This window comes from Pinus tabuliformis, chromosome 4_1 (assembly GCF_031772625.1).
Source record: "Pinus tabuliformis cultivar Carrire ecotype Pingquan chromosome 4_1, CPIR1, whole genome shotgun sequence".
NCBI classification, from domain to species: Eukaryota; Viridiplantae; Streptophyta; class Pinopsida; order Pinales; family Pinaceae; genus Pinus; species Pinus tabuliformis.
Window position 1 is genome coordinate 537,339,900 of NC_142303.1, and position 24,928 is coordinate 537,364,827.

Sequence of the window (24,928 nt, forward strand, 5' to 3'; positions counted from 1 at the left end):
AAATCACATAATACCTGTGTTTTGCTGTCGAAGCAACTGAGAAAGGTCCACACACGTCTATGTGAATTCTCTCAAGGATCGTCGTGGCGTGACTATCCTTCTCATGAAAGGTGGCTTTCACAAACTTCCCCAAAGTACACCCTTGCACTGATCTGACTGCGCAAGTGTGCCTTTAGGAAGCCCTGTAGTGATCTGCTGCAGTATCTTCAAGGCTCCATGGTGAAGGTGACCCAATCTCCTGTGCCACAACTCACCATCATCCCGACTCACCAATCCTTCTGCCTTGCCTGCCATTGCTGCGCATCCATCTACTTGCAACTGATAAAGGTTCCTCACTCGAACCCCTATCTTCCAAGTCTCACTAGTTGTCTTCCTGCACAGGAAAGCTTTTCCCTTGCTGAAAACAACATCATACCCCTTGTCTTCTAACATCGCCACTGAGATAAGATTCTTCTTCAATCCTGGAACATGCATGACTTCCTTCAATACTAAGGGTTTACCAGACTCCCTCACAAAGGAAATGGTCTCGATGTGCACTCCAAGATCTTTGTCCTCCAAATCAGAGAACAAATCTTTATCTCCCGTCATGTGAAAAGACGCACCACTGTCCAAGAACCACACCGATCCCATCACACTTGAAACCAAGCATGCAATCAATGAAAAATCAAGCTCAAACTGTGAGGCTAGAGCCTCTCCTGCTGAAGATCCAGCAGCCTGCTTGTTCTTCTTCTTCTGCGGACAATTAGTGGCATAGTGTCCGTGCTGGTGACAGTGAAAACACTTCACCTTGGACATATCCTGCTTCTTGCCTTTCGCACCAGACTGAGAAGCTTTCTTGCTCTTCCCCTTCTTTGCTTTGGCAGCCAAAGCGCAATTTTCTTCATCAGCTCCCTTTGATGAAGATCCGTCCCTGGTACTCCGCCTGATCTCCTCCTGCACAAGATCTGACCACAGTCTTTCCCATCCCGGCAATTTCTCCTGACCATTGACAGAGTCTTGATAGGAATGCCAACTATTCAGAAGACCAAGGAGAGCCAAGCTCACCAAGTCCTCATCATCGACAGTAACCCCCACACTTCCCAGCTCATCTCGACACTGAGTGAACTTCATGAGATACTTGGGCATACTGTCACCCTTCTCACATTTGATGTTTCTGAGTTTATCTTTGAGCGCCAGCTGCCTCTGATCACTCTTGCTTTGGAATAATTCTGTTAATGATTTCCACATCAAATATGGAGTAGCCTTTCCATGGAGGCTGGACAGAATGTGATCCTTCACACCCTCCAACAGAATCCTTCGACATTTTGCGGTCTTCTTTTGCCAAGCATCAGCTTGAGTAGCATCAGTAGGCTTTGGGATATCCATATCTATGAACTCCTTCAGCCCGTTATCATCCAACACTGCCTCCATCCTGTCCTTCCATGCAATATAATTCGTACTACCCTCAAGGGCATACTCCAATCGCAATCCTGTGAAAGACATTGCTGCGTTGCCACCAAGAAAACACTGCTGCAAATTCGAATTCCACCAGAAACCAACTCAACTGCCTCAGATCTAAGATTCGTGAGAACAAAATATTTCTCGTACAGAGATTGACTGTATGGGCTTTTACCGGATATTTCACCTTCCAAAGGAAGGATGAATCCAGAGGCTACCTGGCCCGATTACAGGCTCTGCCTAGAGAAATAGAATGTAAACACTTCCTGAATAGTAGATATGATGATCAACAGCTCTAATACCATGTAGAAATTTTGAATAATTTAACACATATTCAACAGAGATTATCCTGATCATGTACTATTGCGGAATACATACACAATACATAAGCTCCTCTACATTGATCATCAATATAGCAGCATCAATAACAATAAAACATCAAGAGCATTCACACATTAACACAATATGTAACCTGGGGAAAGCATCTCGCTAAAAACCCCAACTATCTGTATATTAATGATTGAGACCATGTAACATTACAAAGTACAATGCTTATCACAAGCAATCCAGTACCAGCTCCACCTGTTACACACAATACAGCTCAGATCTGATCTCCAAATCTATTCCACTGCTTGCCTGCCTCCACAGCTCAATACCTACTCAAGGATTAATGAGAATGGTTTACCAAACTCGTATTTTACCTGCAAAGAATCACTCACACTATGGAAGATGTGAGCACAGGCTACAATCACTTGGTATTGGCCAATTCATTGGCATACTCAATCCCTTTGATTGTGCAAATCCTCATGCACAACTATAGTCACAACTGATAGCAATCTGTTCCTCTAACACCTGTCCCTGTTGAACTGAACATGCACTGACATGCAACTGAGTGAACTGATGTATTCTATAGTTGCATTATGAGTTAGTTTAACAACTCATCATTAGTCTATTTGCAGTTAGACTAATTACAACTAGTTTAGCCAAGTCAAATTGAACACAACTCCATCAACTCCACAATCAACTCCGCCAAACTCTACTGATTGAGTTCTAACTGAAGTCATGCATGCAGCAACTCAACTAACCCACCAAGAAAGCGTACTTCCTTCTGACAGCTGCATGTGCCACCTCTGTAGCTCAAACTAAAGTGCTCCAAGAGAATAAGATCAAGTTTATAGTCCAAATATTATTATGAGACAATAATATTTGACTTTTCTATTTTTGACAGCCAGTTTAAAAATAGACTTTGATCACTCCTGCTGTGATCACTCATACTGTGATCATCCCTGCTGTGGTCACTCCTGTTGTGATCATCCCTAGTGTGGTCACTCCTGTTGTGATCATCCCTGCTGGGATCCAAAAATAGAACTTGCACCATAATTTGCCTGCGGGGCCACTTAGTGAAGGAAACTCTTTTCACTAAGCTCCATCATCTTGTTGCAATCTCAACAGACCGAGGATGTATCATACGATCCTCCACTAACCCGAAGTCAGTCTCAGAGTGTTTCATACCACTCTCACTAATCCCAGATCAATAGAGGTCATCCTAGCACAGGGAGTCTGGTAGATACAACGATAAGTCCATAGATAGTACTACTAATGGTCCCTGACCCCATTTCCCTAATCATTGATCAGATGAGAGGTACTTCCCATGAGTCCCAGACTGCATGGGTAGGATGCCTCGACAGGAGAACTAATCATCATGTCCCAAAGTCGCCACGGGGTATCACAGGGGAAGGTTGAACCTTTCACCCTATACATAGCGCACCACTAGGGGATGGTGAGTCACCCTATGGTTACATGTCGCTCTAAGAAGTACCCCAAGCCCCCCGGGAGCTCCCAGAGCTTAATGTATGCATCATACATGACCCTCATAAGAGGGTCTCTCAACGACACCAAGTCATTCTCGGAAATTCAAGAATTTGACCTTTCCCAAGGGCTTCGTCAAAATGTTGACGACCTGCTCATCTGTACCGATATGTTAGAGCCTTATTTCTCCCCGCCGCACCACATCCCGGATATAGTGGTACCTGATATCGATATGCTTGGAGCGATCATGAAATACGAGATTCTATGATAAATGAATCTCGCTCTGGTTGTCACACAGGATCACGGTAGTATCCAATGTAAATCCAAACAGCTCACTGAAGAGCTTCCACAACCAGACCGCCTCACAAGAGGCCATACTCGCAGCAATGTACTCTGCCTCAGCGGTTCTCAAAGCCACCGAATTCTGTTGCCTACCCAATCAGCATCGATATATCCATGTAACCTCACATCTCTGGTAGTGTATCTCAACCCATGAGTGATTATGCCACGAAGGTATCTCAATAGATTCTTGGCACCAATCCAATGCGTGTGGTGAGGCTCAACCATATATTGACTCAATGTGTTGACTGCAAAACATATATCTGGACAGGAGTTCACTAAGAACATCAATGCTTCGATGAGTTGATGATACTCGGTAGCATTTTGTAAAACAGGTTTGGCAGAACTACCTCTTAACCTCTTGAAGTCAAGCTCCATCGGGATAGTCATGGGCTTGCAATCCACCATACCAAATCTCTCCAATATCTTCACCACATATTTTCCTTGAGATAGGAAAATCTCCCTTGGCTTCTGCCAGAATTCCAGTCCTAGGGAATAGTGCATCAGTCATAGGTCCTTCATCTCAAACTCAGAAGCCAACTCCCTCTTACATTTGTGAATGAGAGGGTCTGCACCTATCAGAAAGAGGTCATCAACGTACAACACCAGTATGAGAGGTTTTTCATCTTCAACCTTAAAGTAAAGGTTAGGGTCGGCTTCACTCCTAGTGAATCCTAGCTTCATCAAGTAGCTATCGATCCTCTCATACCACGCTCGGGGTGCTTGCTTCAGCCCATAGAGGGCTTTCTTCAACCTGCACACATGAGATTCCTGATCATGAATCTCAAATCCTTTAGGTTGTTCCACATAGACTTCCTCTTTGATTGAACCATGCAAGAATGCAGTCTTGACATCCATTTGATGTAGGCTCCATCCTTGCGAAGCAACAAGGGCTATGATCAAGTGGATGGTGGTATATCGGGCGACATGTGCAAATATCTCGTCATAGTCTATACCTTCCTTCTGAGAGAAGCCACGAGTGACAAAACGAGCCTTATACTTTTCAACACTTCCATCAGCTCCATGCTTTGTCTTGTAAAGCAATTTCAAAGTGACAACGGCTTTGTCCTGGGGTCTGGGGACCACATCCTAGACATCATTCTTCATGATGGACTCATATTCCTCAGTAATAGCATCCTTCCATACTTGATGCTTGACAGCTTTTGCGAACAACAAAGGCTCATTTTGAATGATCGTGCTCATGATGGTCAAGTATCCCTGATACCTAGCTGGCTTCTTACTTTCACGGAAAGTCCCTTTGGGTGCAATGTGTCTTTTGGCATCATCAAGTGTCCCTCAGAGCCATGAAGGCCTCTTCCTAGAAGAGGAAGGCTTTTACGAAGGGGGATCAATAAGATCCATAGGTTCTTCCACATCGAGCATTGTCACATCTTCATTTTCCTCCGGTTTCGTGGTGTCAGCTTCTTTAGATTCCCTTAGAGTAGGAAGATTATCAACTTTCCTAAGAGCCATATATTCGTCAAAGGTGACATCATGGCTAATCTCGACTTCCCTTTGACTAGCCACATAGATTCTATAGCCCTTAGTATTTTCTCTATAGCCCACGAAGATTCCTTTCTTTCTAGATGCACCCAATTTATTCCTTTTCTCTTTTGGCACATGAAAATATATAGGACTTCCAAAAATTCTAAAATGAGATATGTCAGGTTTCTTACCAATGAACATTTCTTCGAGAGCCTTGGAACCCAATGCTTGATGAGGGCATCGGTTTTGCAAATATATGACGGTATTCATGGCTTCGACCCATAGAAACTTCGAAAGCCTTTGATCATGGAGCATAGCATGGATAGCTTCCATAATCGTACGATTCTTCCTTTCCACCACACCATTTTGCTCAGGAGTATATCGTGTTGTAGTCTCCCTCTTAATGCCAGCCTCTTTGCAAAAGTCATGGAACTCATTGAATTCATACTCAATCCCATTATCAGTCCTTAAGATCTTCATCTTCTTTTTGATTTCATTCTCGATCAAGGCTTTGAAGTGACGAAACCAGGAGAACACTTCATCCTTCTTTTTCAAGAAGTATATCCAAGTCTTGGAAGAATAATCATCTGTAAAAGTGAGGTAATATAGATATCCTCCCAAGGAGTTCACAGGCATCATACCAGATATGTCTGAGTGAACCACCTGCAATATATCAAAGGTCTTGCTATGGGTTGAGGGGAATGGTCCCTTTTTGAGCTTCCCTTCAGCACATCCCAGACATACACCTTCTTGCTCTACTTTGAACTCGGGCATCCCTGTCACCATTTGTCTCACATCAGCTAGAGCTTTATAATAAACGTGAGCAAACCTTCAATGAAATAGTTCAGGCAGAAGGGATGTGTCACAAGACATGACACCCTGCGGACTTCCTCTGACCTGATATAATGAATCAACTCGAAAGCCAAGAGTGAAAGCATCTTTAAAATTCTTTTTCCATACACGTACCTTGCCATCAATGAAGGCCACCCTGTAGACTTTGTCTTCCATTGCCGAAACGGACACCAGGTTCTTTTTGATATTAGGTATATATAGGACTTCTTCCAAATGAGTTGTATTACCCTGATTCAATTGAAGAGTGACATTCCCTATGCCTTTCATGGGATATTTTGAGTTGTCCCCAAGAACAATTTCCAGGTTAGTCTGCTTCTCTATCAGATTAGAAAGAGATTCTTTGTAACTAGTGAAGTGCCTTGAGGCACCACTATCAATAAGCCAATGTCCCAACAAGTCCACGGGAGCAGTAGTAGAGAGGGTTGCTGGTAGATAATATTCATCTTGCTTATTGTTAACAATGTTAGATTCATACCTTAGGGTTGACCACTTCCTTGATTTATGGCATTCCTCTTTCCCTTGCCATAGAACCTGCCATTCCTTTGGATGCCTCGGGAGTGATTTTGATCATCGTCATGATGTGAGTCCTTTTTATCAGGGCACTCCCTTGCATAGTGGCCCATTTTGTTGCAATTGTAACATCTTCCTCTTCTTCCACTCTTCGGTCTGACCTTTCCTTTAGATTTAGCCCCAGAATTGTTTCTCCTTTTAGCATGAGAGGAGAATGCAGTGGGATTGCCTCTAAGTGTAGGCATTTCCTGCTCTTCCATCCTTGTTTATTCTTGAATGAATCTTGCCATCAATTCCTCAAATCCTGGGATTACATTATTGTTGAGAAGAGTGGTTCTGAATATATACCATTCAGATGGGAGCCCTCTGAGAGTTGTGATAGTCATTTCCCTGTCAGGAACAACTTCCCCAATTGATAGGAGATCATTCTTGATCTCGGTGATCCTTAAGAAGTATGCTTGCATACTCTCATATTTTCCCTTCTTAATTTCCTTCAGCTTATTTCTAAGGAACAAAACTTGATTTGCATCATTAACTTTAAATAAGCTTACCAGTCTATCGTAGATTTCCTTGGAGGTGGTCAGCTGGGAAACATAGGCCACTAGGCGCTTGTCGATAGAGTCCCAGATGATCTTCTTTGCTTTGAATTCTCCCTTGGTCCACTTGTTCCTAGCAGTAGCAGATGCATTTGATGGAGGCTCAACGATTCTACCTCTCACATGGTCCAACACTTCCTGCTCTTCTAACGTCAGATCGAGAGACATCTTCCATCCATGATAGTTAGACTTCTCACGGAGCTTGTCTTCAGTAGGGAAGTGCGATGAGGACCCCATGAAGTCTTTGAGATTGCTTTAATAGCCTTCGGTGATTGCTCTTGCTCTTGCTCTTGCTTGGGATTTGTCTTCACCTCAGCTCTGTTACCATGTTAATTTATGGTATGTTCTATGCTTAGTGCAGTTTACTTCAATTTCTTTTTATTAGCCACTGTTTAGCAATCACATAAACATAAAGTAAAATGCTAATAGAACATTAATAGATCGACATAAAATAAGCCAAGACAAGAGACACAAGGTGTGGCGGCTAGCCAAGGACAAACCCCAATGCGGGGAAACCCTTTGATCAATTCTTCTTTAATCTTCAATAGTTCAGCAGAGAGAAATAGTACAATTCAGAAATCTATAATTTTATAATAGCAACAGCAAACCCTAAATCAACAAAGTCAAATTTAGTCAAACAGCCCCGGATTGACCTCTAGTCAACCATAAAGAACTCGGTCTTCAACAGAAAACTTTGGCGGCCAAAAACAACCCTTGGTCAACACTCAAAACAGCAGTCAAAGATCAGTAGTCTGCGGTTAGCCCTAACCAATCAACGCTGGTCAACACTTTGGTCAACGTTGGTCAATGTAGCAACCAAATAGCATGCATAGATCAGCCCTTGGTCAATGCTTCACGAAATAGTCCTTCGCCTGCTCAACACAGCCCTAGAAAAGTCAACACTGCCCTAAACAGAAAATGTGTCCTTCTTCTTGCACGTGTGAGATAAGCTGCTCCTTCGTTGGCCCAATGAGATGAAGAGAGAGAAGATGAATTGAGATGAGATGAGATGATAATGACTCAACCTCACTTTTACTTATATGATGTGCTAGGCATGTGTGCCACACATTTAGCTGCTGGCCAACCTTGACAATTTGTCAAGTAAATACAAATAAATTCATATCTCCATAAATACTTGTCGGAATTGGATGATCGTTAGATCAATCCTACACCTCTCGACGAGAGGAATCAAGGAAAAATATCAGCTGCCATAAATAAGATGACCCACATGGAGTTGGCCCTAGTTGCCAATTTTAACACTTTCTTTTTTCTTCATCAAGCAATTATACTTTAACAATTTAACCATTCAAATACAAGATAAATAGAGATCACAGTGTGTTAGCACTCTGTAATTTTCTGAGGTTGCAGAAGAAAATCATAAAGGTAACCACAAACCACTTCGGCAATTGGGATCTAGCCCTGCCAGCTTCAGAGAGGGCACTCTCTGTCAGATTTAACTTTGTTGTATTAGATATTAGGCTAGTTATGAGGGTTCGAAGTTTGATTTATGAATTGGGTTGGTTGGAATAGCAAGGGAAGAACCATTGGGCAATGGAGTTTGCAAACTTAACAGGGATCTGTCTCAGATTTTCAAAGGAGTTTCACAGGGCAAGGTAGTTGAACTAACTAGATCCTTTATGTTTAAATGAAGTGTGATAGAAGAAAAGATATAAGTTCAATAGAAGTTAAAGAGCAATTAAGAATTCTTTAACATGATATCAAAGGAAAATATTGAAATTATCTACAGCCAGAATCAGAGTGTATTTTTCAATAAATTTTGTTCATCAACTTTCTATGAGATAATTCAGTTTTAAGAAAACATAAGCATGGAAACGAAGGAATAACACATAGACAATGAGAGAAGCACTTCACCAAATAGTCCAACACATGAATCCTGTGAGGAATGTCCTTTTTATTACTGATAAGTCCACTGGGGCTTGAAAAACATACAATAGCTTTCTTCTGTACAAAAACCAACCCATCTTACTTCAAATGATGAAGTATTTATACAAATCCTAATCTAAAATATCTTGAAAAATATCAAGATTTGTTACAAATAATCTATACAAATATCTTGAAACAGAATTCAAGAATTTATTACAAAAGGTATAAAAATAGACTAGACTGTTTTAAAAAATATCAGTCAACTAAGTGTTGATGCTATTTTGGGCGTTCTGGTAGTGACTAGGTCTTTAAATGAGCGATGTTGTTTGTCTTGCTCGCATATGTGGTGTGTTGCCCCACTTTTCATTGCATTTTGTTTTGATGACTGTAGCTGTTGAATGTGCAACGGTGTCCTCTATTCTTTTGTTGTTGTCTTTTCTGCTAAAAACATGTTGAAAGTGTACTCGTTGTCCTCTGTCCTTTTGTTGCTTCTGCTATTTCACTTTTAACAATTTCCCCTCTTTCATTAAATTTAATTGTTGTTGTTTATTAAATAATCATGGTGATACGAGACTTAATTTTAATCGGGGAAGAGGCAATAATCTTCAGTAAATACATAAACGCAACAAAGGGGGTCAATTCTTTGGTAATATGAATGTGTTCTGCGTTTACGAAGGAAACCAGGAGGGCCACTTCTCTCAGAATCGTTCATGTAGGGTGGGCCACGTGGATGCTGGGGATTGGAGGAAATGAACACACTATTGGGACAGTGGAAGCGAGAGATGACTTGGAGGTGAGTGATAATGTGGAGGCACATGGTTGGAGGAAAAAATATTAGGGGTGGAAGATGCGTAGCAAAATAGCAGTGGAAGAGGACGAGCAGGGACATGGCAGGTGAACATTGGCATGGGAGTAGGTGGTCAACAGGGACTACGTGGCAGTAGAGGAGTGGAGGTGGAGAGGGAGTATGGGTGACGTAAGCGGAAATGCGGGTTGTGGCGAGAGCGTAGAAAACCGCTTTCAGAGGGGGATCAAAATAGTTGATGGTATTAAAGGAGGGGTGGGGGTCCGAAATCATGAGGGATGGACAATAAGTGGCGGGGAAACTTCTTTTCGGATCCCCCCCCTCATCATTAAAGATAAACATAGCAGGGGGGCCCGAAAAGACTTTAGGGTCATCAGAGGGAAGGTTGATTGTGATAGAGGGTGGGTAAATGTGCGGTGTTTAGCCATGGGTAGACCCGACAACTTTAAAATATTGTGTAAAATCCTTTCGAATCTGTTGCAATTGCAATGGTGGGGGCTGGCGGAGTTTGTCTTGTGGAAGCTGTTATTGCGATCGAAATTGGCAGAATGAGTGAAACAGAAAATGCTTGATACGCAGAATTGATATATATAAATATTTTATTAAAAAGATGAAATTACAGATGATGATTCTTACAATTGCGGATGCCTGGCTTATATACCGCCATGGACACCCTTTGGGGAAAGGGCATGATCTTATGATCGTGCCCTTTCATCTAATTTAACTGAAAATTAAATAATAACCTAATCTAACTAATTTTTTACATAACATTGCCTTCCTCTCGAAAGAATGCTTTGTCCTCAAAGCATAAGTAACGACGGATGTTGTTGAAGAATGATTCATTCTCCCAGAAGGCGTCTTCTTCGGGTAAGTCCTTCCACTTGATCAGATATTCCAAGATGATCAAGGTCGCACATTTTAAAAGGTCTTGGATTAATCTCTCAAGTTCCGTTTTTTTGGTGATGTGGATATCGGTATGGCTTGATGTTGACAGGGTCTGACCCTGCCTTGACTTCTATTGTATGTTCAATTTCCCTATTAGGTGGCATCTTCATAGGTAGGTCTTGAAATACTTTTTCATGCTTCCGAATCAAATCTTGTATCTCTGGTGACTCTTCTCTGGTCATATTTGCAGATAACATCTCTAACTGGTGACATTGTACTACATAAGCGGGTGCTCCTTTTCGAGTTAGTTTCATCATCTGAGATGATGATACAACTTGATTTTCTGGTGCTTGGAATCCGTGTAGCTTGTACTTCTGACCTCCCCATTTGAATTTTATAAATTGTACTTGATGGTTGGCGGCATAAGTACCTAAAGTTCGTAACCATTGGATACCTAAGACTACATCTACTCCTAACGGTACCGTGAAGAATGGAGACTCTAGATTAAGGTCTTGAATCTGCAAATTGACCTTATGGCATTTCCCTACCTTTTCAATCTTCTTACCATTAGCTACCATCACTTTCATGTTTGGTAAGGGAAACGAAAAGATATTGAGTCTCTTTGCCATGGTTGCATCTAAAAAATTGTGTGTGCTTCCAGAGTCGACGAGAACCACTACGTTGTTCTTCTTTATGTGTCCTTTTAACTTTAAAGTCTGAGGTTGTGATATACCTGTCATAGCTGATAATGATACTTGTGGAATACTTCCATCATCTAGTTCTGGTGAGAATTCTAGGGCGTCTTCTGTGTCTTCTACGTCATAATCTTCACTGTTTGAATCATTGGTTGCTTCACAATTATATAGGTTCTTTGGTTCTTTTCCTTTAGCACATCTATGTTTGGGGTCCCACTTCTCACCACAGCGTTTACATTTACCCTCTTTTATCCTTTGCATTTCCACATTAGATTTTTCATCTTCACGACGATGTGGTGGAACATATCTTGTATTATTTGAGTCCACATACTGAGGTATCCTTCGTCTTGCATAAGCTTTTTCCGCTGTTGACCAAAATATTGGTTCGGATTTCTTTTCGGCTGTTTTTGCTTTTCGTCTTGCTACTTCTATAGATGTAATGTCATGCATCTCAAGTTCTGCTTGTAAATGGGTTCTGAGTCCCGAGATGTATGACTGAATTAGACGAGATTCTGATAGCCCAGGTACTCGTGTTACTAAGGTCTCCCATTCTTGAGTGTATTCGTCCACACTTCCTTTTTGTCGTAATTTGATGAGTTTTGAAAAGAACTCTTCTTCCTTTACACCTTGGAATCTTTTGAAGAATGCATCTTTAAATCTCCTCCAGCTAATGATGTGTGTTGTCTTTTTCCACCACATATACCAGTTATATGCTTCTCCCTCCATTTTCATGGATGCATGTCTGAGCTTTTCGTCATCGTCAGTGATGTCATATATCTCAAAGTATTCTTCTGCTTTATTTATCCATGCAACATTGTTTTTTTCATTTCCATCGAATTTAGGCATCTCGACCTTTGCCCTTCGCTGGTATGTTGCTACTGGTTGAGCGAAAAAAGGGTGTTGATTGGTAAAGTTATCCCAGAGTTGCTTGTTTGTAAAGGCTGTGTTACTCGCTTCTTGGTTGGGTGTCGCTGATTTTTTTGGGGATTCAACTTTGTCATGAGAGTCTGTGGACTTAGTTGAATCTGATGAGAGGTGTTCTTGATTTTCTTCACCATCCTTTAATAGCTCTTCGGGTGTACAATTCGACTTTTTACACAGACTTTTCAGCATTGTTAAGACTTCTCTGAAGTTTACTCCTGTTTGGACATGTTGACTTTCCATCTTTATCTCTATTCGATTTGTCGTATCTTCAAGATTTTTGATTTTGTCCGCTTGCTCCCCAAGCTTGCTCTCGACTTCATTTAATCTTTTACTGACCTCGTCGTGGTTGTTATTTATCTTTTGCTCTGCATCCAACAACCTTTTTTGGAAATCCGCCATTGTCATTGTCGACATTGAGCGGGTTTGCGGAGGCGTGTATTTATTTGCCAGCTAAAATATTTTTCCTCCCCTTCTTTCTTTTTTTATTTTTATTTTTAAATAATTAAATTAAATTAATTTAATAATTTAATTTAATTAATAATATATATATATATATATATATATATATATATATATATATATATATATATATATATATATATATATATATATTTTTAAATAATGTTATATAACAAAATTTTCAAACTATAATATATATATATATATATAGTATAATATATAACTATATAATATAGTAATTTATATATTATAACTATATATAACAAAACGCTATTTAGTTATAGTTATTTATATATTATAACTATATATAACGAATTTACGTTTTACGCTATTTACTCTAACGCTATTTAATTGAAACGACAGGCCGCTGGAGAGTCAACAGTCGCGTTTTTCCTCACTGTCCTGAACTTATCGAACCGTTATAATTATGTTATATATATTGTTAAACTCTGAACAGCACGTCGATTTAACGGAACCCTTTTGATTTATTCAAAAAAATTGTATCGACTATCACAGTAACACAGCAGGCTGGCAGCACGTCGATTTAACGGAACCCTTTTGATTTATTCAAAAAAATTGTATCGACTATCACCGTAACACAGCAAGCTGGCAGCACGTCGATTTAACGGAAGTCTGTGGGCAGCGGACGGACGGCAGGCTGTGGGCAGCGGACGGATGGACGGACAAACCGAGAACGAACTGCTCCGATACCAGATGAAACAGAAAATGCCTGATACGCAGAATTTTATATATATAAATATTTTATTAAAGAGATGAAATTACAGATGATTATTCTTACAATTGCGGATGCCTGGCTTATATACCGCCATGGACACCCTTTGGGGAAAGGGCATGATCTTATGATCGTGCCCTTTCATCTAATTTAACTGAAAATTAAATAATAACTTAATCTAACTAATTTTTTTACATAACAATGAGCAGGAGTAATAGGGGATGACCGTGGGTCAGGGCCGATTCTATTGCAATTGGTGGGTTATTTATAAAGCAATATATATAATAAGACGGACTTGCAGCCATGGTTTATGATATTAAATATACAAAGGTGAACAGGGCTAGAGTTTGGGAATTATTATGATAACAGAGGGATAATGGATTGCAGCTAGAGTTATGAATGAATAGGAGTCTATGAAAATGGGGTGGCGCTTTGTGGGTCCCGACTTAGAGTTAAAATCGTATTGCATGTTCATAAAAAGGGGGTAATGATTTTTTAATAAAGGATAAATGCAAATACAATTTAAAACTGTAAAAGAAACAGTCCCCCAGCCTTTATCTACTTTTGAATTGCAAGCTTCATTATGGCCTAACATTCAATCCAGGAGTTGTATTTGGGCGCAGGATATACCATTGGAAAGCTGCTTCTGAGAACTTTCTGATGAAAATACCTGTAGTCTAATCTAATCCAAACATTATCATGCAATAAATCTCCTCAAATCTTAATACTTGGTGTCTCTTTGGAAATAATTTGCAAGATGAAATATTATTTACAACATCTCAAACATAATAATGATCAGCTATAATCGAACGATCCTATAAAAATTTATAGGACCCTAACAATGGCTCCAGTCGGGGATGGCACTTTCCTTGTGAGATGCTAAGAACATCGTAGACTAGTAGCCTGATCCATTGGGTTGATCCCAAATCTGTAACCTGTCCTGCCATAAAAACTTTGCGACTGAAAATCTTATACTGAAACCAAAACCATTCTGCACACTGAAATCTGAAATATACACTGAACTAAAAATTGTACTAAAAACTGAAACTGAAAAGAATACTTGAAAAATGTGCTCAAGGCACTTAGCTTATGTGCACATTTCTACCTACTCTACACTACTGAAAATCATGCTGAATCAAATAATATAAAAATGCCAATGTAGCCAGTCACGCAGATGACTACTAATTTGAAGCTTGCATTCCATTTCTCCAAATAGAAAAATAAGCTCAAAAAATGGAAACTCAAAATTCTGACTGGAGCCTTCTTCATAATCCATAACCAACACTAAATTCAATTTTGTTAAAGATTCCAACAGGTTTTCCAAAGGATCCTCAAAATCATGGAGAATTTCTCTTTGTTGTACTATGCCTAAAAATAACTTCTCATATACTTCCTAAAAAATGTATCTATCCCTTTTTGAATTTTATGGCATTGTGTTTTCAAGGGATGTAAGATTATAAATACTGTGTTTATCATCTATAGGATGTAAAACAACTTGTTGTTCTTCAACATCTCCTTGAAACTCAATGATACAATTCTTTTGTATTGAAAAGGTGATTGGCAGAATTTGTTGACAATTATGTTCATCTTCATATGACTTTGTTTGAAAACTGGCCTGTGCAGGTTCATTATGTACATTATCCACACATACATCTTCAAAAATCTAAACTTGACAATCTTCTCTTTGAAATAAAATTTCAGAAAGTGAAAATTTAGAAGAAAAATTTGAAATGCAACCCTCATCCATATCATGATCAGATAAAAATTTGCAAGGCCCATGTAAAGTATTAAGTATTGGTTCCCAAGAGACTATATGATCTTCCATCTCATGGTTACTTAATAACTGTGATTTTTGAATAAAAGAGTCTCCAATGTAACACAAAACAGGGTCATCCTCTATATAAGAAGGTGATTGCCCTGTTATGCTCGTTTCAACTTGCTTTCCTGCTCAATCAGTGATCTTATAATTTTCTTTCAACTCTTCAAATGTAGCATAACATAGGGGTAAAGAGTTATCATGATTTTCTTTCAACACCTAAAATGTGGCATAGCATAGGGGTAAAGAGTTACCATTAGCAAAATTTGCATTGTTTTCTTGATGTTCAATGTCTAAAATATATGCATGCTCATCTGTCTCAATATTTTCATCCTGTTTTTCATCGTTGTCATAAGTAACACACACATGGTGACTGTTTTTTTTAACTTGCTGAAATTTAACATCCTCTTGCTGATAACCTTCCACTGGTTGTTGTTCTAAACTTCTTTCAAATGAATCCACAAAACAACCAATTTCTACCTTTTGGTTTTGTGACCCAACAACCTCTCCTCCTTCCATATCTGCTTGAAAAGGAGGTATCTTTTGTTGTCCACTAACAACAGGTTTATCTTGCAAAATAAATGTATTCATAACCCTTTCCATGGTTTTCATTAATGTCTCTAACTTGAGGTTTAATAGAGGAAACTCCTCTTTAATTACTTTCCTTCTTTCAGTTTCCATTATGGATCTTTTACTCAATAGGTTTATTTCCACATCAATAACACTTTTTTTCATGTCATTCGAAGTGGAAGGGTTTCTTTCTCTAAGATAATAGGCAATCTCGCCATCAAAATCATCTGGATAATGAAGCATAGCCAATCCTAGGGGAGGCTTTATATCAGTAGGTATGGAATCATAAACACCACTGAATCTGGTTGAGAAATCTTGGATTGTCTCATCGGGCTACCTTTTCAAAATCCAATACTCATCCATAATCTGAAAAGGGTTCCTTTTAACATCCCATCTATTAAGGAAAATGCTTGAAAAATATTGGAAATCAAGAATACTTCTGGCTGTCAAAATTCTATACCATTTCCTAGATTTTCATGAAAGGCTTTGAGCAAACAACCTCAATTGGACATCTTCATGATCGACTTCCTCCAAGTCAATGAAGTCAATAATTTTGTCTATGTGTTTCCTTGCGGTGATATCATTTGTACCATCAAATTGAGGTAGCCTCTGATCATAGTTATTCAATAGCTCATGCAAAGGAATGACAGATTTAATGATGCATACTGGACAATGGTCATAAGTGAGGTCTGAGATGAATTAGTACTAGCTGGATTATGTCAGTCATTTGGATTTTGTTTGAGACAACCAATATTAAGATGAGATGCATTTGCACCTTCAAGGGAAGGATATACATTCGAAGAAAGGGGCTCATGTGAAAATTCATCATCTTGATTTGGATTTAATAGACTAAAGAAAATCCTTAAGATACTTTCAGGAAAAGACAGAAGGCGATTGACAAAACACAATGCTATATCCTGAAGTAAATTCAGGTAAGCTTTGTTCTAAAAAGTATTTAAGACTATCATTCCATGTTTACCTTGAAGTGCCTTCCCATTAGGTAGGGTCACCATTTCTTAAGTGCATGTAGTATTGCCAACATTTCCTTCTCATAAATAGCTTTGTGTAAATACTTTCCTTTGATTGGATGACTTTCGAAAGAAATGGGTCTTTCTTCTTGCATTAAAACATCACCAACTCCATTTCCTAAGGCATCACATTCCACAATAAAGGTTTTTGTGAAGTCCACTGTAGCTAAGACCAGTGCTTGGCACATTGCCTCTTTAACATGTTCAAAGGCCTTCGTTGCTTTTGGAGTCCATGCAAATGCATCTTTCTTCAATAATGTTGTTAGACGTGTCGCTATTCTCCCATAATTCTTAACAAACTTGTGATAATAACCTGTCAACCCGAGAAATCCTCGCAGATGCTTTATGGATGTGGGGATTTTCCATTCCTTAATGGCTTTAATTTTTCTAGGGTCTACCTTAACACCTTCATGAGATATAATATGACCCATATATTCCACCTCTTGTACTCCAGAGAAACATTAGGAGCTTTTTTCATATAATCATTTCTCCTCCAATAGTTTGAGCACCCTGTCAACATGTTGAACATGATCCTTCCAAGACTTGTTGTAGACTAGTATATCATCCAAAAATACTAACACAAATTTTCTAAGGAAGGGTTTGAAAATGGAATTCATCAAACCTTGAAATGTAGAAGGTGCATTGGTAAGGCCAAAAGGCATGACCAAAAATTCATAATCACCCTCATGAGTTCTAAATGCTATTTTCGGAATGTCTTCAGTCTTCATTCTGATTTGATGATATCATGAATGAAGATCCAACTTGGTGAAGTAAATTGATCCATGCAATTCATCCAATAATTCATCAATCACAGGAATGGGAAATTTATCTTTAATAGTGAGCTTGTTGATCTCCCTATAATCTGGAAACATGCGCCATGATCCATCCTTCTTGTTCACCAATACCACTAGAGTAGAGAAAGAACTTTGATTAGGTTGAATTATACTAGCCTCTAGCATTTCTGCAACCATATGTTCAATTTCACTCTTTTGGGAACAAGGATATTTGTAAGGCATGATGTTTTGAGGAACGCTTCTTGGAATCAAATGAATAGCATGATCATGATCACGAATAAGTGGGAGGCCTTTGGGAGTCTCAAATACCTTGGAGTGATTGTCCAAGACTTTTTGGAGATCTGGAGAAATAGATGATTTCAATGTGGGAACCTCCAGTGAACATAATTGTGCAATTACGCCTCATTGTTCTTTCTTTAGAATATTTTTCATGCAATTAGAGCTTATTACCTTTCCCAGTTTCCCTGTGATACCCCTTAATTCAACTTCCTATACTTCTGAAAAAACAATCAAGAAAAGTTCTTGAAAATTAAAAGTTATCGTACCCAGAGATTGTAGCGATTAGACTCCTAGTACTACATCAGCACCACCCATTGGAATGGAAAACATTGGGCTATGCAATACATATTCGCCCATGGATAGCTTGATATTATGGCACTTTCTAGAGAAATTTATGGTTCCTCCATTTGTAACCATCACTTGACACTCTGGTGCTAGATATAGGAAGCAATTCAATTCCTTGGATATCTTACAATGAATAAAATTATGGGTACTGCTTGTAGAGCTGTAACAAGGGTCTCTTTCACCTCTAGTTATGCCACATTAATAAGTCAATCCGGGAACGCTTTGTTATTGCAAAGAGTATCTCAATCCGAGGCTATTCGTCAGAGTAATGCTTAGTAGTACAGTGTTCAGAAAATACAAGAGTAAACGGATGCTAAACTTATGACTAAATTTCTTTTAAAAGAAAAGAATCACACAGGGCAGTTTATCAGTCAAGGGTGCGGAAGCGATAACCCATCCCTCTAGAAACTGATGGAAGGAAAAGTAGAGCATGGACCATAGATCTGGGAGTTAGGCAGCGATTGCTGCGGCTCACTACAGCCGTGGGCCTTCTCTCACACCAAAACAACAAATGCAAGTAAATGGAACGGCAGAAAGTAAAATGGAACAGCAAACAGGAAATGGAACAGCAAATCTGAAATGGAACAGCAATAAATGGAACGGCAATTCAATAAACTAAATCTCGCGAGTCAGAACTAAACTTGCTCTATTGAACTAAACTTCACATTCAATCAAATAGCAATCCTTTCTCTTAAAGCAAATTGGATGAAATATACTTTACTGATAAGTTATGGAGCAGTAAGCATCAACCATATACTCACACACCACACTAATATAGCAATCTGTTGATTAAAGAGAATATGTTTCCAAAATAGAGTAACATTACTTCCAGATTCCAATAATTGAGATTTCGAATGAATCCAAGACAGCAATAATATGAAGGCTTTGTAACGAAAACAGTTGGCTTAGATTAATAACATGCGATTAACTCTGAAAAGATTCACTCATACAATACAGAGTCACTACATAAATCTCTTGAAGAAACCATTAACGAATTAATCGTAACAGAGCATGGAATAGCATATAAGAAATATGTCAGATTACCGAACTATAAAGATAAACAAACCACACTGAAACCAAATTATATTCATACAAAAGCAAGTGTCCTTCGGAGCCGGGCCCTGAGCTTCCAATGGTACACCGCCTTAGATTACTCCAGACACAGAGATGAAATAAACACCAAGTCTTTTATATTAATGCATCAACAAATATACAGCAAACCAAGTCTTAGTGAGACTCGATGATCAAAGTTCAACTTGAAACTTAAAATTCCATATATCAAAAAGAAGTCCCTCTTCTTAACGATGTTGTTCCTTTTTATAAAAGTAACGGTGGAAGTATCTAGGTAGCAAAAATAAGCAAAACAGCGATCCCTCAGGATCAAAGATCCTGAGGGATTCGCCAAGCCATTAATCCTAGACTTTTCATTCCCTTTTCCGCCGAATGGATATCCCTTCTTCTTTTCCTGGGTTGCTCTGCTTCGATCTGCTCGATCTCGTTTGCATCCGGTTCCCTTCCAAAGGGACAACAGTTATTTCTCCTTTGTCTTTTCCTTTCAACCGGCAGCCCTTCGTTTCCACCCTTTCCTGCATGGAAAAATAACAATTATCAGCGATTAAGCTTTCCATACTAATTCTCACACATTCTACTAAAATGCTTTATTTCTTTAAGTTCATTATGCAGAAAGGGTTACAATTGTTACTGAAAAGTCACTAAATTGTTTGTCAAAAACATACCTTTCCAGTGCTCCACACACCCCCCTGCTTACCATGTTTCATGCCCTCATGAAAACATTATAGTTGACATGCAAAGTGGTAAGAGAATAGGCCGGAGAGGGAATCTCATGTGGAGGCCTACAACCCTGATGAGCAACTAAATCATCAAAAAACTGATTTTTTTTACCTTCAGGCATTTCATACAAGGCCTGATATCCGGGTGCAGGGTGCCAAATGATTGGACTACAAAATCGATACCCTAACCAGGATGGCCCTGCTTGCAAAATACGCTCGCCATAAAGGTTCAATCGGCTGGCAGCTAGCTCAAAATTTTCATATCTGAATGGTTCCCTAAGCTGGATGTTTGGGTTCGAAGTCTGGTATCGGAATTTTGCAGCATCGATGGCGAGGTCTTTAATAGTCAGAAAATATTCTAGATTTTGTCGGATTAGGTCCTCGTGCATGGGTCCTAATGTCTCCATAACCCCCAGGGTTCTCATAAGGTTCCTATGTGCTCTCCATAACAGCACTGGGTCTCTAGGCTCGGCTCTTACCCACAAGTCTAGGCTATTTTCCTGTCTCTGAAAAGTGTTATAAGCCCTGAGCCATTTTAGCTGATTAACCCCGAATGAAACGAAGGCTTGCAATTGTATGTCCCCAACAAAAGGGCCAGGATTTAAATCAGTTTCCTGGTCTAGCACGAGGTTATGCAAGTAAAATTCACATAATAATCTTTGAACCTTAATTCCATAATGCTTGCAACAATCTATGAAATCATTAAGAGTATTGATTTGTATAGGGGCACTTGCCCTGACAGCTTTTATCTTTAATCGTAAATATCGTTCAAGCAAAAAAAAAGCATAGTTTTTAGCAGGGGCCCTACAGGCCAGAACGTCATTATACAAAGAACACACAGTGTCCATCTGCCTAACAACAATATCTAATCGACGAGTTACCTTTGCAACCTTTTCTTGCTCCTTTTGCCAGCCTTCGAAGGCCTGGCTCTCGGACTGACTAATATCCCGAAGTTGCTGTTGCAACTCTTCATATTTCTCCCGGGGGACTGTTTGTTCCTTCAACTGTTCAGCTTCTTGCTGAGCTTGCTTCATCATCTTGTGCAAGGTTCTTGTTTTTGGATCCTTTTTCCATAGGTCCGTAGAGGCCGGGAGTTTTACCTGAACCTTTTTGTTATACTGTTTGAAGTTCAGAACCCAGATCACCCCTGAGGGCGGTGCCTCTGTTTGGATCTCCTTATTCTCCTTTTCTTTCTTAACACGAATGAAAGGTTGCTGTGGTTCCTCTGTTAATGGAACATCATCATGTCCCTCTGCCCCAATTGGAACGGCAGTCTGTTCTTCATTATCAATTGGAACAGCAGTATGTTCCTCATTGTCAATTGGAACAGCAGTCTGTTCCTCAACATCATTTGGAACAGCAGTTTGTTCCTCAGCGTCATTTGGAACAGCAGTCTGTTCCTCAGTGACAATTGGAACAGCAGCAGGTCTTCCAGCCGGGTTTCGACCAACAGAGTGACTATAAGTCCTTCGTCTTCTTGTTCTACGGGATTCTGCTGCAGTGGTCCTCTTTCTTTTCCTTGAGGTCCTTCGTATCCTCAGACTGGCTTTCAGAATCCGAATTTGCTGTCAGAGCCTGGCTATAGTGTTCAGCAGCCTCTACTATTTCTTCCTTAATTTCTTAATTTCCCTTGCCTCAGCAGAGGGTTTGCAACTGACCCTTAAATCTGCCCCTACTCTGTCTAAAATTTCTTCTGGTGCCTCGGGAACAGATTGTTCCCGGTTGGTGTCCCTTATTTCTTCCTCATGAATGGGTGGGTTTTCTTCTCCTTGGTTTTCTGCATGTGAATTTTCAGGTATGTCTTCCTCTGGAGGTCCATCGGGAGGACCTGCTGGGCTGGAGGGTTGGCCATATTCCCCCATACTGGCCAGGATTGCGGCCAATTCTTCTTCGCCCACAGGGTCTCGCAGCGGGCTACTTTCTGGCTGCCCTACTTCCTCCTCCCAATTATCCTGCTCAGTGACTGCCTTGGAGTGTTCATCTTTTGTTTCTGTTTCGGAGTGCACTTCTCCCTCCTCACCTCCTTCTCCGGCTTGCTCAGCCTCGCCCCCAGATTGTCTAGCATTTTCTTCGGAAGGTCCTCCTTCTGGTTCCAGAGGTTCGTCTATAATCTCAATTGGTTGGCTGGTGCTTTCTCGAATCTTTTCCAGCCTCCCTCGTATTCGAGCTAGCCGGACTGATTTTCTTGGTTTCTCAGGCTGTTCAGGTGTAAAAGCAACAGGTTTTTCTGCTATCACTTCTCTGCGTTTTTCTGGTCCCTCCGGTGTACTTGAAGAATGCTTACGTTTCGGAGCAACACGTTTTCCTGCTGCCACTTCTCTGCGTTTCTCTGATCGTTCCGGTGTGTTAGAGGAATGTTTAGGTTTTGGGGATGGTGCAGCCAATCCCCCCTCAATCAATGCAATGAGCTCCTCCCAGCTACTCTGCTGTTGAGTGAGACTATGGCTCACTATCAGTCGAATCAATCCGTGGTGGCTAACAACTGCGTCTACGTGCTGTACCGTTTTCAGGCTTCGGGCCGCATCATGCAATAGTGAATTTAAAAGTGCAGGCAGATTTACAGAACATTTTTCTTTCAAAACAGCTAAGAGTTTAAGATGACGTGGTCTTACCACATCTTTCCTTCCTTCGCAAGTAATGTAGCTCTGTACTATCTTTGCTAGTTCGGTCCAGGGTTCTCCTAACGTTGCTGGCAGAACTCCCTTCCCCTTCACTGTCAAGCTTTGGCCTTCATCCTGAAAAATCTCCATGATCTTTTGCAGTCTCTCCTTTCTCAGTGTCCATACAGGTCCGGTGGCTGATAGTCCTGAGACTTCTGCAATTACATCGTTAGTGACCGTTATCCTCCTTTCTCTTACTATGGAGTAGTCCTCCTGCAAATTTTGCAGAAATTCCACCGCCACTGTTTCGTTTGATTCTTTTAGGCGACTGAAATAATTCATCCATCCAGCCTTTTCCAAGATCTCTCGGGCAGCAGCAGAGACTGTCAATTCCTGAGGTTCGCTTCGGACTGCCTTTCCTCCCATGGTTCCACTAAGGATTTCCAATGGAACAGCAATTACCTGTGCTGTTTTAAGACGCAGAGAAGGTGATCGTCGCGAAAAAAAACAGAGTATGCAACAAATAATGGATTGCGGATGGCAACTTTGCGTAAAATAGAATTATCATACCGTTAAACCATGCCATTCCTTCGTACACTATCTACCCCGAATGGTGTGCTGACACGTAACTCGTGGAGTAATGAGATTACCTTCCCCCCCCGCGATGTGATAGGCTGCCCCAGCCGTCAAATAGAGGAGCAGCAGCCATCGTGTAATCAGTCATAAAAGAACAGCATATAAAATTACGCTATGTTTTAGATAAACAACGAAATACCGAAATCGAGGCAAAAAGGTGGATCGCGTTTTACATAAGAGCCTGCGTAATATGATGCGAGGCTGGGGGATGGGACGTCTGTCAATCGTACGAAGTCCCCAGAGGTCATTGTCAGTTCCTTTGCCATGATTGGTAGTAATGAGTGTTCATGCGATATGTTCATCGGGAAATAAAATATGAATTATTCATAGGATAGAAGAGACAAAGAGGTATTAATATTATCCCTGTTGGTGTAACCATTATGACTTCGATACCATTAACAGAGCTCTGCTGCCAACAGGTGTCCATAACCTTGGCAGAGTTGTTTATTTCACCCCCGGAACCATGATCCTCTGTGTGTATAAGAGTATTTTGTCAAAATGCAGGCCATTATGTTGGCTTGGTAACCAGGTAGCCATAATGCCATTCACAAGGAAGGTGCGAAACGTGGACAGGCCGGCTCGTGATGAGACCCCCTGTTCCAAGGTCTGTTTGTTTAGTGTACCTTTTGGACCATATCCCTGGTGTGATGGCCATACTGGGAATGCCACTCCGCTTCCAACCTGATGATCATGGTAGGCTGGCTCTTCATGAGACCCCCTATCCTGCATTTGACAATTAATATTCCATATTCATCCTCATTTTTCTCTTCTTTTTTCTTTTTTTCTTTTTTTTTTGCAAAGCACTTTTTCTTATATATTTACACATAAGGGTGGTTCAGTACTCCTTAAGAGTGGGAATGGTGGAAGAAGTCTTATCATCCCAACAGGAAGATATAAATCCTCTGTTCTTATTCTTGAGTAATAATCAGAGAAATTTTTTTTTAGGGAAATCGCCAGGATAAAGATAACCAACCAAGACAATGGGAATAAGTCAATGACAATGGAGATAAGAAGTAAATATGTCCCTCCTCTTGTCCTCTTATCAATACTAGGCTCTATAAAGATAGCGATCTTATGATCTGCTGACTTCGGCATGTCGTAATTTATGTTCATTGCATAAGTGCATAGTTGTATCTTAAAGACTGGAGAGAAAATGAGCGAAAAGCATCCTGAATATGAATCATCACAGAGAGCAAAGACATGGTTATAGTGTTCCTTTTGAGAAAGAAAAAAAAAGGAACAACATAGAAGAATCCATGGAAACAAATAATTGAGATGCCATTCTTTGAGAAGGAACAGCAAAAACCCAAAAATGTTGTTCCTTTTGAAAAGGAACAGCAACAACTCACAAACGTTGTTCCTTTTGAAAAGGAACAACAAAGACTCACAAATGTTGTTCCTTTTGAAAAGGAACAGCAAAAACTCACAAATGCTGTTCCTTTTGAAAAGGAACAACAAAAACTCACGAATGTTGTTCCTTTTGAAAAGGAACAACAAAAACTCAGAAATGCTGTTCCTTTTGAAAAGGAACAGCAAAAACTCACGAATGCTGTTCCTTTTGAAAAGGAACAGCAAAAACTCAGAAATGTTGTTCCTTTTGAAAAGGAACAGCAAAAACTCACGAATGCTGTTCCTTTTGAAAAAAGGAACAACAAAA

At 40.0% G+C, this 24,928-nt stretch overlaps 1 pseudogene across 1 annotated transcript in view; it reads right to left on the minus strand.

Moving 5' to 3' along the window:
- The window catches only part of LOC149176953 (protein APEM9-like), an 86,870-nt pseudogene that overhangs the window by 20,503 nt on the left and 41,439 nt on the right, over positions 1-24,928 (minus strand). The window lies entirely within an intron of this gene.